This window comes from Cebus imitator, unplaced genomic scaffold, assembly GCF_001604975.1.
Source record: "Cebus imitator isolate Cc_AM_T3 unplaced genomic scaffold, Cebus_imitator-1.0 Scaffold3, whole genome shotgun sequence".
In the NCBI taxonomy this organism is placed as follows: domain Eukaryota; kingdom Metazoa; phylum Chordata; class Mammalia; order Primates; family Cebidae; genus Cebus; species Cebus imitator.
Window position 1 is genome coordinate 8,216,970 of NW_016107318.1, and position 13,071 is coordinate 8,230,040.

The window sequence follows — 13,071 nt, forward strand, 5'->3', positions numbered from 1 at the left end:
TTGGAAATGTTGTGTATCCATTAATTTCCAAAATTCACTCCAGCAGAAAATTAGGATGTTTTTTATTTGCATGTAGCTATTCACATGCATGTACATGAAGCACATGGATTCAACATATACGGAAGGCAATATAAAACACCTGCAGATTATTCTAGCTTGACCGCTGTCCCACACTGTGGGCAGGATGCTATCATGATGTATATGTTGCCATGGTGTCAGGGGAGGGGCAGGATTTTGATTGATGAACTGTAAAATACTTCAAGGGGACAAAAAAATAAAAATAAAATTCAAATAACTCAAGAACTATTAAAGGAAAGAGTACAATATTTATGGAGGTGAAAAGAAAGCAAAAAAAGGAAGAATAATCTGTAGCTTTCCAATTTTTTTCTTTCTTTAATTTATGTGTATGAGTGGCAGAAATGAGATATTACTCACACCTGGGCACAGAGTTGGTGATTAGATCAAGATGATAAAACAAAGATTTAGAGGAAATTTTCACAGATATGCGTGTGAGGCCAGTAAAGGAATTCTGTTAGAAGACTCACAGCAGAACCTAGAGGGGAAGCTGGACTAAGAAGTCTCCACATCACTGATACCCATTGAAAATAAGATTCTCAAAATTGGAGCTCAGTAACTTGTGAAATTTTCAGCTTTCATATGGCATTAAGCACTGACTTAATGGCCATTAGATACAACCTTTTGTTAAATATCTTCATTGATTACCTTGAGGTAAGACTTAGCACGTGGTTTGGCAAGATTATATCTTTCTGTGTGTCAGGTGTTCCTAGAAAGACTCAAAAATGATAAAGGTGAGAGCATCCCAGTTGTCTTTGGTCAAGTTGCTATAATAAAACACCATAGACTGGGTAATTTATAAACAACAGAAATTTATTGCTCACAGTTTTGGAAGCTGGGAAGTCTAAGATTAAAGTGACAGCAGATTTAGAATCTGGAGAAGGCTCACTCTGCTTCAAAGATGTTCCCTTCTTATGGAGTCTTGACCTGGCAGAAGTTCAAATTTCCCCCAGGACTATTTTGTAAGAGCACTAATCCTAGTTATGAGGGTGTAGACTTCATGACCTAATCACCTACCAAATGCCCACCTTTTAATACTGTTGCATTGGGGATTCGGTATCAATCAACATATTAATTTTGGGAGAGCAAAAATATTCAGATCATAGCACCAGAAGAGGTAATATTTTACTAACTCTTTCTTGGGGTTTCATGGATAGTATAGATTATATTGATATTGCATGTTGGATTTTAATTAATTTATTTAACAAATATTTATCTACAAAGTTTACAGCATAGAAAGGAAGGCAGAGAGACATTAAACAAATAATTTTTAAAACATTGTATTATAATTTAAAACTATGTTTTACTTTTAGAGCAGTTTTAAGCTCAAATAAAAATTGTGCAGAAAGTAGAGTTCCCACATACGTCTTTTTCCTCTTCCTCTGCCCCTCAAATTTCCCCTATTACTAACATCTTGCATTAGTGTGGTGTATTTATTGCAATTAATGGACTAATATTAATACATTATTATTAACTAATGTCTATAGTTTTCAATAGAGTTAACTTTATGTTGTTTCAAAACTTCTGTGGGTTTTGAAAAATGTATAATGTCATGTTTCCAACATTGTAGTGTTTTACAGAATAATTTTACTCTCCGAAAGATGTCCAGTGCTTTGCCTATTTATCACTTCTCTCCCCCACCAAACTCTGACAACCACCAATATTTTTACTGTGTTTATGCTTTTACTTTTTCCAGAATGTCATGTAGTTGAAATTATGCTATATGTAGCCTTTTCAGACTGGCTTCTTTCAGGAAGCAATACGCATTTAAGCTTCCTTCCTGTCTTTTAATGGCTTGATAGCTTATTTCCATGTAGTACTGAATAATATTCTATTGTCTAGATGTTGATTATACAATATTCTCATACATATAAACAGTTTATCCATTCAACTGTTGTAGAATATCTTAATTGCTTCCAGTTTTGACAATTATAAACAAAGCTAATATAAACTTTGTGTGCAGGTTTTTGCGTGGTTGTAAATTTTCAACTGATTTGGATATATACCCAGGAGCACTATAGCCAATTCATTTACCAAGCCTATGTTTGACTTTGTAAAACACTGCAAAACTGTCTTCCACAGTGGTTGTATTTTCACTAGTAATGAATGAGAATTCCTGTTGGTCCATATCCTTCCTGGTATGTGGCATTGTCAGTATTTTGGATTTTTGCCACTCAAATGGGAAGTTAGTCATATCCCGTTGTTGTTGTTGTTTTGCAACCCCCTAATGATGTGTGGTGTTGGACATCTTTTTATATGTTATTTGTCATTGATGTGTTTTCTTTGGTGAAGTGCTGACTCAAAACTTTTGCCCATTTTTTATTAAGTTGTTTGTTTTCTCATTGTTGAGTTTTTGTGTTTGTGGAGAAGGGGTTTTTCTTTTTTTCAAAAGTTGCACCAAAGTAAATCAAAGCTCTAGTTAATGCAGGGGTGTTGTGTAGTCATAAGCAGTTTACTCTCACTACCCTTTCATTGGCCAGTATCGTAACCCCAAGAAAAATATGTTGCACTCTCAGGTTTTAGGAATGCTTTGTATAATTTGGATATAAGTCTCTCAGATACATGTTTGTGAAGTGGGTTTTTTGTGGACAATATCTTGTCAGTTCTTGCTTTTTTAAAAATCCACTTTGATAGTCTCTTTTAATTGGTATGTTTAGACCATTTACATTGAAAGTGATATTGATATTATTGATTGGATAGCTACCTTAATTATAACAGCTTTTTATTTGCATTAGGTTTTTCTATTTTTTTCCCACTCTTTCTGCCTTCTCTGGTTTTAATTGAGCATTTTATATAACTCAATTTTCTCTCATTTCTTATTATATTAATTATGCTTCTTTTCAAAAATATTTTTAGCCATTTTCCTAAAGTTTGCTATATGTATTTACAAGTAATCTAAGTCCACTTTAAAGTAACACTCTAGAGCTTCATGTGTAATACAGGTACCTTATATTTAATTATGATTTTGATAGGTGTTAAATTAGAACACATGTATATTGGTTGAACTCTAAAATTAGCACAATATATAACCCCTCACACATTTTAATATGATTTACTCATGATTTAAACCTAATGGAAATATTAGGCAGGGTACTGTATATCAAATTATTCATCTCAATGTTTTACTCTCTTGTAATAGTATTATTATACTGCATGACTCTGGTGAATGATGTTGAAAGATAATTCTGTATGAATTTCTTTTTTTTTTTTTTTTCATTTCTTTGTAGTATGGGTCTTCTTAACTGTTTAAGTAGAAAGCAACTTTGGAAGGTAAAGATAACATATCCCGGCTGAAAGATTTAGAGTCATACCTCCTCACAGATTCCAAGAGAGTAACAATAAACCCTAAAAGCAGCCTATATGAATAGAGTCAATGATTTTAAATTATTTTAATTATATTTATGTGTGTGTATATATATATATACACAAACATTCATTTTGCTATATATATGTACATATATATACATATATATATTTTTATATATATTTGCCATATATATATATATATATATATATATATGGCAAAATGAATCTCTAGTTTGTGGAATTTCAAGCACAGTGGAAAAGGAAATGAAAAACATTTAGACAAAGAGTGTCCAAGGCCCCTGCTAGCTAGCACATAAAGGACCTTTGGACATCAAAAGCACCCATTCCTTAAGATACCTTATTTTTGTCTGTTGGAAAATTGTTGTGATATACTGATTTTGCTACAACAGAATACTGCTATCTGCCAGGAAATTGCTGTGATGAACAAATAAATTGATGAGGTCTACAATGTGAATGGTCCCCTTTCAGATGTGTTTTTTTCTTCAGGGTACAAACTAGAACCATATGGGGCATCCCTGAATGGGAGAAAACTTTTCTCAAAAAATTCACCCTTTAGAAAGAGATCCTAGCCTAAGTCTGCACCAAACTTCAGGTCTCTTAGAACTTCTCTGCTTTCTACAGACTGCTGGAGCCTCAAGTAATTTTCATGAGAGGGAGATTGGCAAGGGAAAGGAAATCATATTTGTTGAATGTCTACGTAGTAGTTACCATATATGGCCGTAGACACTTTATAATGTCTCCTTTAATTCTCCTACTAACACTTTGAGTTAAGTTAAATATACATGTTACAAGGAGGAGGAAACTACAGCTGGTGAGTGTAAACGATGTTCCTGGCTATTAAGTCGTCAACCCAGGATATAAGCCCAAGGTTGGCTCTTCCAAAGCTGAAGACTTTCAATGACAAAATTCTACCATCACACATGAATTCTTGACAGTATAGGTGCAAGAAGACTGAGAAGGAAGAGTTCTCTACAAGTACGTATCCTATGCCCATGACTCATCACCTTGGGATTGCAAATTGTTATCTTTCCAGGAAACTAAAAATCTTACATTGGCTAATAGATCAATGTTTTTCTGACTTTACTTACACTGCTACCATACCCTTGGATTCCCTGGGAGAAGGTGTCATTAACCAGGACCCACTATGTGGTGAGGTCTAGGTGACCTTCCGATTACATATGCTGTCACCTCTGGGGATTTGGGATTTGCAGTAGTGGTAGAAATCACAACTACAGCTGCTTTCACTGTTCCATATGTGTGGCTTTAACATTGTTTTCTATTTCTTCCTTATTATCTTAAGAAGTAGCAGTTTTTTAGGGTGTCTTTCAGAAGTTAAGATACCTGATGCTACTTCATGGCTCTGCTGTGGGATATTTAAAAAGTCACAAAAAATTTCCATCCGTGGATTTTCTCAAGTGAAAAACAAAGGTAAAAAACATGGTATGGATACTGCAAGATTAAATATATTGAAAAGTATCAGGGAATTTTAGATTCATTGTCTTTGTTGTTTTTAAGGCAGTAACAGCAGAGGCTGTATTTTTTTAAATGCTTGTCTTAAGAGGAACTAATTACTAGAATTTATTTATAAACTTTGTATGATGATTTCACGTGCATTCAGCCCTTGCCTTCTTTCAGCCATTCTCTGCTGGTGCTGCTAATGCCTTCCAGCTGTACGTTGAGGCTCACTCGGTTTCTGAACATTGATCTTGGTAAGCTACCTGTTACGATCATGGGCACTTCAACCTATGGGACATGGAGCTAATTTTGCTGCCTTTGACTGGATTCTGTCCTAGGCACCTATAGACTCTTTAAATTGCAGCCTGCCCTTTGTTTCTTTCTGCACCTGGGAAAAATCCTCTTTGCCAAAGTCATTTAACCTCACATCTGTTTGCTTACTGATCAATTTGCTTAATGAGCACTTTATTTAAAATTTAACCCACTTTGCCATTTCTCTCTTGCCCTTTCTTGTCTTGCTTCTCTTCTTTATTGAGGTGTCATCATTGGGCTTTGGGCTTGATTTTGAAATGTGGTACCTAAGCTTTCCTCTAGAACTGAAGCTTTTTTCCTCATCTGCAGTCCATTTGCTGGAGTTAGACACCTCCATAGCTTCTTCTAGCCGGATCCTTTCTCCCTATGATCCCTCCAGTTCTTGACTACTGTCCCACTTGGAATAGGCTGAGAATTTGCTATCTGTCCAGAGCTGCACTTCTGATGCTAATGTTACTTAGACTTTCCTTGATGCAGCTCACCTAATGCAATAAATCTTCTGACTTTTTCAAACTAGGCTGTATTGACCACATCTCTTATGACTGCATCCAGTATTTGAAGCTTCTACTTTTCCTCCAGAGGCAAACTTTTTGGAAGCTCTCTTCCTTAACCTGTACCCTTGCTTCCTAAGTTGCTAAAGCTCTATTATAACTCATGCTTGAGTTCATGTCAAGTGTCCAGACTAATGAATTTAGTCCCCCAAAACTATGTTTTCCTATGTTGGCTCCTACCTTGCATCCTGCCTTTTAGTATTTTCTTTCATAACAAAACAGAGTGAGGAGAGCCATTTGTAATCAAGTTTGAGCAGGGAGGCAAGAGCCTATGACTCCTAGAGGCAGGCTTGCCTCTCCTAGCACAGACTGTTAAATAATGCTGGGCAGTCATGCATTTCTGCCAGAGTTCAACAAAACAATTTTTCAGAAATCCCTGTCAGTAAAGAGGCAAGAACACAAATAGAAGTGGACTTATGGCAAAACAGTACTGTTGTAAAGAGAAAGTGGTAAATTTAACTATGGGCCCTTTGATTCCATAAAATATGCAGCTATCTCTACAGACAGAAAAAAAAAAGCCTCTCAGCATGTTCCACTGAATTTTATTAAACATTGTATCTGAAATCAGCTCTGACTGAATCACATTTTAGGGTTTGTTCAAAGCGATCTGTAGAGACCCATTATTAAAGTACCCTGTTCCAGGATAAAAAGACAGATGCTCATTAGCTGGGACAAAAAATGTCAGCATCCAAGCTCAAGAACGGAAAGAGAATCCCTATGTCTGAGTGACAGAGGTGGGTGTTAGTGGTATTGTCGCATAACCCTGGGAATTCATTAGAAGTGTCAGGCTGTGTCACAGGGGCATGTTGCATTGACAGTCCTAGTGGAGAAAAAAAACAGTGATAATTGCTTTCATTCCTTGCTTACCTTTTACCTTAGCAAGGAAATACCATTGTAAATAACCTGATGCTGACACATTGCAAACTTCTGAGCAGAAAACTGCTTTGTGAAATGTGCATCTCAAGGACTGCAGGGCACTTTTCATAAGAGAATAGAATTTACCCAGCTTCTTTTACTTATGTGAACACTAAATTCCCTTACTCTAAACTAAAGCCACGTTATGTAGTAACTCTTGACTTCTTGAGACAAAGACAGTAATCGATAGTAAACAGCAAAATATAGTAAAAATAAATAAACAAAGAAACATAGAAAGAAGAGAGAAAGATACTATGATATGTTTTAGAAGCAGACATGCGTGGATTGAAAATCTACTGAAGTTCTTACTGATGGGAGGGAGTAGCTATACTTTTTACCATTAGACACTCTTGTTGTTAGCTGGCAAAGCACACAAAGAATCCAGAAGAATGTACAAAATAGTCCTTTATCTCATGTGAGGTGTATCTTTCTATTTATAAGAAGTCCTCAGGGAACTTGGGCTTCTGAAATGGCCTTTCCAGTTTATTCAGCTTTTCATCTTCCCTCCTCAGAAGTCTTTCAGTCTCGAAGATTAGTGCCACACCCACCACCACCCTACAGCAGTTCAATCCATTTGATCTCTTCATGTGTTTCCTCTGCTCTAATTTTCTAGGGTATATCTGTTATTTGCTTCAACCTCCAGCTCCAGTTTATTGTCAGCTATTTCCAATCTGTGTGGGCCCTAAATTGAACGTAAAGTTGAGAATATTTAGGACACTGATAGTTTTTGTAGATAGCTAATTCACAAGGTAACTTTATGTTTAATCCTGCCAAGATGCATCTTCTTTTAGCCTGTTGCTGTGCACTATTATGGTAAAAACTTTTAAGACAATGTAATTACCCAACAGTTTCTTCCTGCCCACTGCACAGGCAAAACCAATTTACTGAGGCTATGGTATTGCAGTAAAGGCAAACTTTAATTAACTCAAGGCTCGCCATGTGGTAGGACTGGAGTTATCACTCACATCAGCCACCCTGAAAACTCAGAGGCTAGGGTTTTTGTGGTTAATCTGGTGGGCAAGGGCCTAGGGAATGGATACTCTTGCTTGGTTGAGAATGAAATCATAGGGGTGTGGAAAATGGTACACATGTGCTGAGGCTGCCACTGGCTGGGCAGCTATGTGACCTGTTGAGTCATGAGTCATGGGTCTGGGTGAGGTCAGTAGGTTGACAGAATGTAAAATTCTGAAAAGCATCTCTGAAGACCAATCTTAGGTTCTACAAAAGTGATCTTGTCTATAGGATCAATTGGGAAGTCGCAAATCTTGTGGCTTCTGGTCACATGACCCCTGAGCAGTAAAAGAATATAGAAACTACACTTCCAATTTAGCAGAATTCAGGCCTGTCCCATAACCCTCTTCTCATGGCCTTTTATTAGTTTTTGATCCCTAAGAAAGGAGGGATTTAGTTTTAAAGAGGGACTAGTATGCTGCTTGTTTCCAAGTTAAACAGTCAACTAAATTCCTTCCATAGTCAACTTGGCCTACATCCAGGAACGAGTGAAGATAGCCACCCTGGGAGATTAGAAGCAAGACAGAGTCGGCCGTGTTAGATTTTTCTGGCTGCTGTCATAATCTTTGCAAAAGTGGTTCCAGCAAGATAGTGAAAGTGACTCAGTCTTCTCCCCTAATGAGTCTTAGAGCCAATTGACTCTTTGTTAATCTTAGCCTTGTTATGAATCAGCGATTTGTAAGAGAGACTGTGTTTACATTAACATCCAGTTTTAAAAAGAAGTGGCACTAGAAAAAAAAAATCCTTAGTTCTTTCAATTTTATAAAAAGTACATAAAAAATAAAGTAGAAAATACCCTTAAAAGCTTAGAATTTAATGCATGTTTAATAAACAGTGACTTCTAGTGCTTAGGACTAAACTGCTGAAGAGGATCTGATAATCTACAGGTACATATTGGACCCTGTCAAATGTATACTTCTTTGTCATTATTATTAAATGTTATACTTAAGGAGGAGGACATTTGCATGATGGGATTTTTGTAGCGAGCAATTTCTAGAATGAAGCAATTTATTTGAGGTGATATTTTTGTATCTGGTACCTAATGCAACTTTAGAGTCCTGTAAACAGCATTTAAAACTGGATTTTGATCTTAATCTTTTGACTACAAGCTATACACAATGAATCAGGCAATTAAGAAGGTGATTTTATTCAGGTTGATACAATAAGGCTAGCTTTCATAATGAGGAAAATTACAATGAAAAGAAAGGACTGAGGTCTTATAGGGGCCAGTCAACAAAGGAATTTTGAAGAAACGTGGAGATAGGTCCTGTCTGAGTCATTGAGAAAGGGCGGAGGTCAGTCTTATCCAGGACTGCTCCAGGTCAATATAACCTTTTGCAGTTAGCTGGTTAGGTGGTGAGACTTTCTGGAATTCAGAAAGGTTGTGGGTGGGGGAGTTGGTTCCAACAGTCCCTGATTTCTTAGCCTATAGAGTCAGATAAAGTTCAAAGTTGACAGTCTCTTCTTTAAGGCAAATATCATGTGTTAATTTTGTGATGATATTTGTATATTATATGAGTGGGCTCTGAGTGGGTTATAACAAGGTCAAAAAATAGGACTCTGGAGGCCTTTTCTAAGACTTGTTCCTGCAAAATCAGTTGAACCATTTATAGAGAGGTAGTGACAAAAGCCATTTGTTTTGGTGAGTTCAGTCATTTTAGAAGAGGGATGCCTAAAATGAAAAAGAGAAACATTAATATCAGAGATTATATTAAAAAGCCAGTAGTTTAACTCTGAAGGCAACCAGTCCCATGAATTTGAAGACATTGAAGAAGGAAAATCTGTCAGTTATGCAGCATGAATCACTGAATTTCTTCCAGTTCTCTAGCTAGTATGTCAATGCTTTCATTGAAATTGTCCAGTCTTGAACCTCTTGTATGATGACATGGATGATCTGAGCATTTCATCCAAGCTTTCTTAGTGGATCAAATAATAATTTGCCCAGGGATAAATCCAGTCCATATATGGGCCAGTCCATATATGAGGTCTTCCATATCATTGAGCTTTGGTTCTCAAGGCTCCTTAAGATCCTAAAGAAAAGGGCAAGCTGGAGGAGAACATGGAGTCTGGATGGGAATCTGGGTTTTAAGGTTTCAGTTGTCAGTGACCTTAGGTCAGGTGGGAGGGAGAAAAATTGGAAAAGTTAGTTTAGAGGCTTGTAGCCAAATACTAAAAGAAATGGAAAGAATTCAAAGTTTAGCAATGATGAACAATTTAAGCAAATTGTTAGGTAGGTAAGCAAATTGTTTTTTAAAGGATGGGAGAAGGAGGAGGAAATAAATGAAATCTCTACCAGATAAGGGAAGACGATTCATTGAAACATAGAATTCCTCGATAGATTTACTCTGAAAATAAAATATCTGGGAATATATAATTAATATTGTTATATTTTTAGAAACTGGGTGGGGAGCTGGGGAGAGATAGCAAGGGGATAGATGCCAGATGTAGGTGATGGGGAGGAAGGCAGCAAATCACACTGCCACGTGTGTACCTATGCAACAATCTTGTATGTTCTTCACATGTACCCCAAAACCTAAAATGCAATAAAATAAATAAATGGGAAAAAAAGAAACTGTTCACTAGTGTTATATCACTTATATCACATGAAAATATTTAAACCAAATAAAGCACAATATTTTGTTATTGTGTAATAGCAGTTGGATGAGTAAATTAAAATTTTCAGGATATCATTACCAGCACCAAATATTGCTAGAGAAAAGTAATACATTTACCTAATTCTCTCTTTGGAAGTTATAAAAATGAAATTTTGAGAAGAGAGCAAACATCGTGCACTGTTTAAACTTACTTTTGCCATTTACATACATACATATATAGACATTTACAGACACATATGCATAGGTGGGATACATTTTTACACTAATAAGTTATTGTGATTTTTTTTTTCTGGGTATTGGTGTTATCAGTGAATTAGGTTTTTCATCTTTGCACTATTATATTTCCTACAAAAAAACATGTATTAGTTACATTTAAAAAATAATCAAGTACCTGGAGCGAAATAGGTCACATTAGTAATGGCACTTAGCAAAACCTGAAGAGTCACATGAAGACCATAACAACAAAGATAAATAAATCAAATATTAAAGATAAAATGTGGCCTCACAGTAAATCCTTCAGACTGTTTCTGGGAACAGTTTATTTCCATTTTAGAAAATTTGCTTCAGCCTCCTTCTATGAAGAGAGGTTTCATTTTCCCCTGATAAATTTGGCTTTATAAGAACGTGAAATTTACTAATATAATAATGGCCATTTTAATCACATGTCCATCTCATAGAAAAGGAAAAATAATTATTTAATTAATAACGAGTGAGAATGGCATTTATTTTCAGAATAAAAAACATCAGTGGAGAATTTCTTAAATTTCTTAAAAGATAAATATTAAAAGATACAGTATAATTTTTCATTCTTATAGTAAAATGACTATAAGCTGGTTTTCAGAGTTTACTTTTAATTATTAAAATATTCCTATGCTAATTTATCAACAAATTGCCACAGGCTTCGATATTGGCTTCTGATTACTAAATCTTTTAAATTTATTTTTTACTCTTTGGATCAAATGTAAGTCTATTATTTTAAAGATTGAAAAGTGGCAGAATATACCAACCTAAAATATACCACTTTGGCATAAAGATTATTTTGAGCTGAAGGCAGCTGAGAAGCAGCAGATATAAGCAGAGTGCTCTGTCTCCCCCTTATTTGCCTAAAAAGCAGGACAAACATTTACAAAAGCATCTCTTCTCCCCTCTCACCAGAAGCACAAAGGTTGATCCCTGAAGATGAAGTCAGCCTGGAGTCAGAGCCAGAGGAATCTATGTTACAAGCTTTACTAACTGGAATTTATTTAGTTCCTCACATATATGCCTTCCCACAGTTTGCTGCCCCTAGAGACTCCAGGCCCTTTTCCTTTGTCCTGTCATTTCTCTACAAATTTATTGCTCTTCATTGAAGATACTGGTTAAACAAGAGTTGTAAATCACTTCTTTGAGAGTTACGTTTTCCCTGACTTTTCTCCCACATATATGAGGTATACATGTTAATAAACTTGTTTGCTTTTCTCTTGTTAATCAGCTTTAGGCACAGGGGTCACAGCTGAGAACGCAGAAGGGCAGAGGGAAAATTATTTTTCCTTTTCTATGAGATGGGCATGTGATTAAAATGGCCATTAGTATATTAGTAAATTTCACGTTCTTATGAAGCCAAATTTATCAGAGGAAAATGAAACCTCTCTTAATAGAAGGAGATGAATGCAAATTTTCTAAAATTGAAATAAAATGTTCCCAGAAACAACACAGTAACTAACAGAATATGTCTTAATATTAAAATATCAGGATAAAGCAAAATTAGATTGAATGTGTAGTGAGAATTTTCTTAAAAACCATCAGAAACGTCTAAAAGCACTGACAGTTTTGCATATGACACAAAATATTTGTCATAAAAATAAAAAGCATATTCAAATTAGTTATTTGGCATTGGGGGAGGCTTTTGTGTGAAGAGTCTAATACACTTCTGTCTCTGGAATAGGGAATGGAAGGCAACTCCAACACAGTATAAGGCCTACTATGTTATTTTGAGAAGCAGAATAGTAAAAATGTAATATGGTTTCAAGGGCAACAATGGCAGCAACTTGAATACCACTGGGCAGAATCACAAGGCTTGTGGGGCTTTCTCTGCCCCACCCTGCCTTGTCTGTGAGTCTCAATTCTCTCATCCTCAATTTTGGGATTCTTAGATATGTTTTGAATTCTGCTGGTTGAGGCTTAGTTCGTCAGTTGAGGCAGAGGAAATTTTGGGCTCAGTCACTGTTGTCACCTCTTCTGAATGATCATAGAAAACACTAACAGCTATTGACAGTTGCACTCTCAGACAATAGCAACAATGATAGGCCTTTGAGAAATCCAAGACTGGTTGGAAATTTGGTTTGATTCCCAATCTAATCTACTGTTGCTGTAACAGAAACAACTTTTTTCTATTTTGTTTTTAAAGACAGGGTCTCATTCTGTGGCCCAGGCTGGAGAATAGCAGCATGATTATAGCTCACTGCAGCCTGGAACTCCTGGGCTCAAGCAGTCTTCCCACCTCAGCCTTCTGAGTAACTGGGAGTATAGGCATGTGCCATCATGCCCAGCTGATTTTTTACAACAATTTCTTGTACAGATGGGGATCATGCTATGTTGCTTAGGCTGATCTTGCACTCCTGGCCTCAAGCGATCCCTATGCCTTGGCCTCCTAAAGTTCTAGAATTATAGGCTTGAGCCACTATGCCAGCCAAACTCCATTCTTGACTCTTGATTTCCTACTTAGCAATTCCTATTGGATTCCAATAACCTTATCTGGAAGTTTTTAAAAAAATATTGACCCTTCCTTCCTTCCTTCCTTCCTTCCTTCCTTCCTTCCTTCCTTCCTTCCT

General features: G+C 36.2%; 1 long non-coding RNA gene across 1 annotated transcript; it reads right to left on the reverse strand.

Moving 5' to 3' along the window:
* Positions 1 to 8,769: 8,769 nt before the first annotated feature.
* On the reverse strand, positions 8,770 to 11,478 carry LOC119471902. The gene is made up of 2 exons (XR_005201001.1): positions 11,414 to 11,478; positions 8,770 to 9,318 (listed from the first exon to the last, which is right to left on the reverse strand). It is a non-coding gene; the product is annotated as an uncharacterized LOC119471902 (long non-coding RNA).
* Positions 11,479 to 13,071: the final 1,593 nt, after the last annotated feature.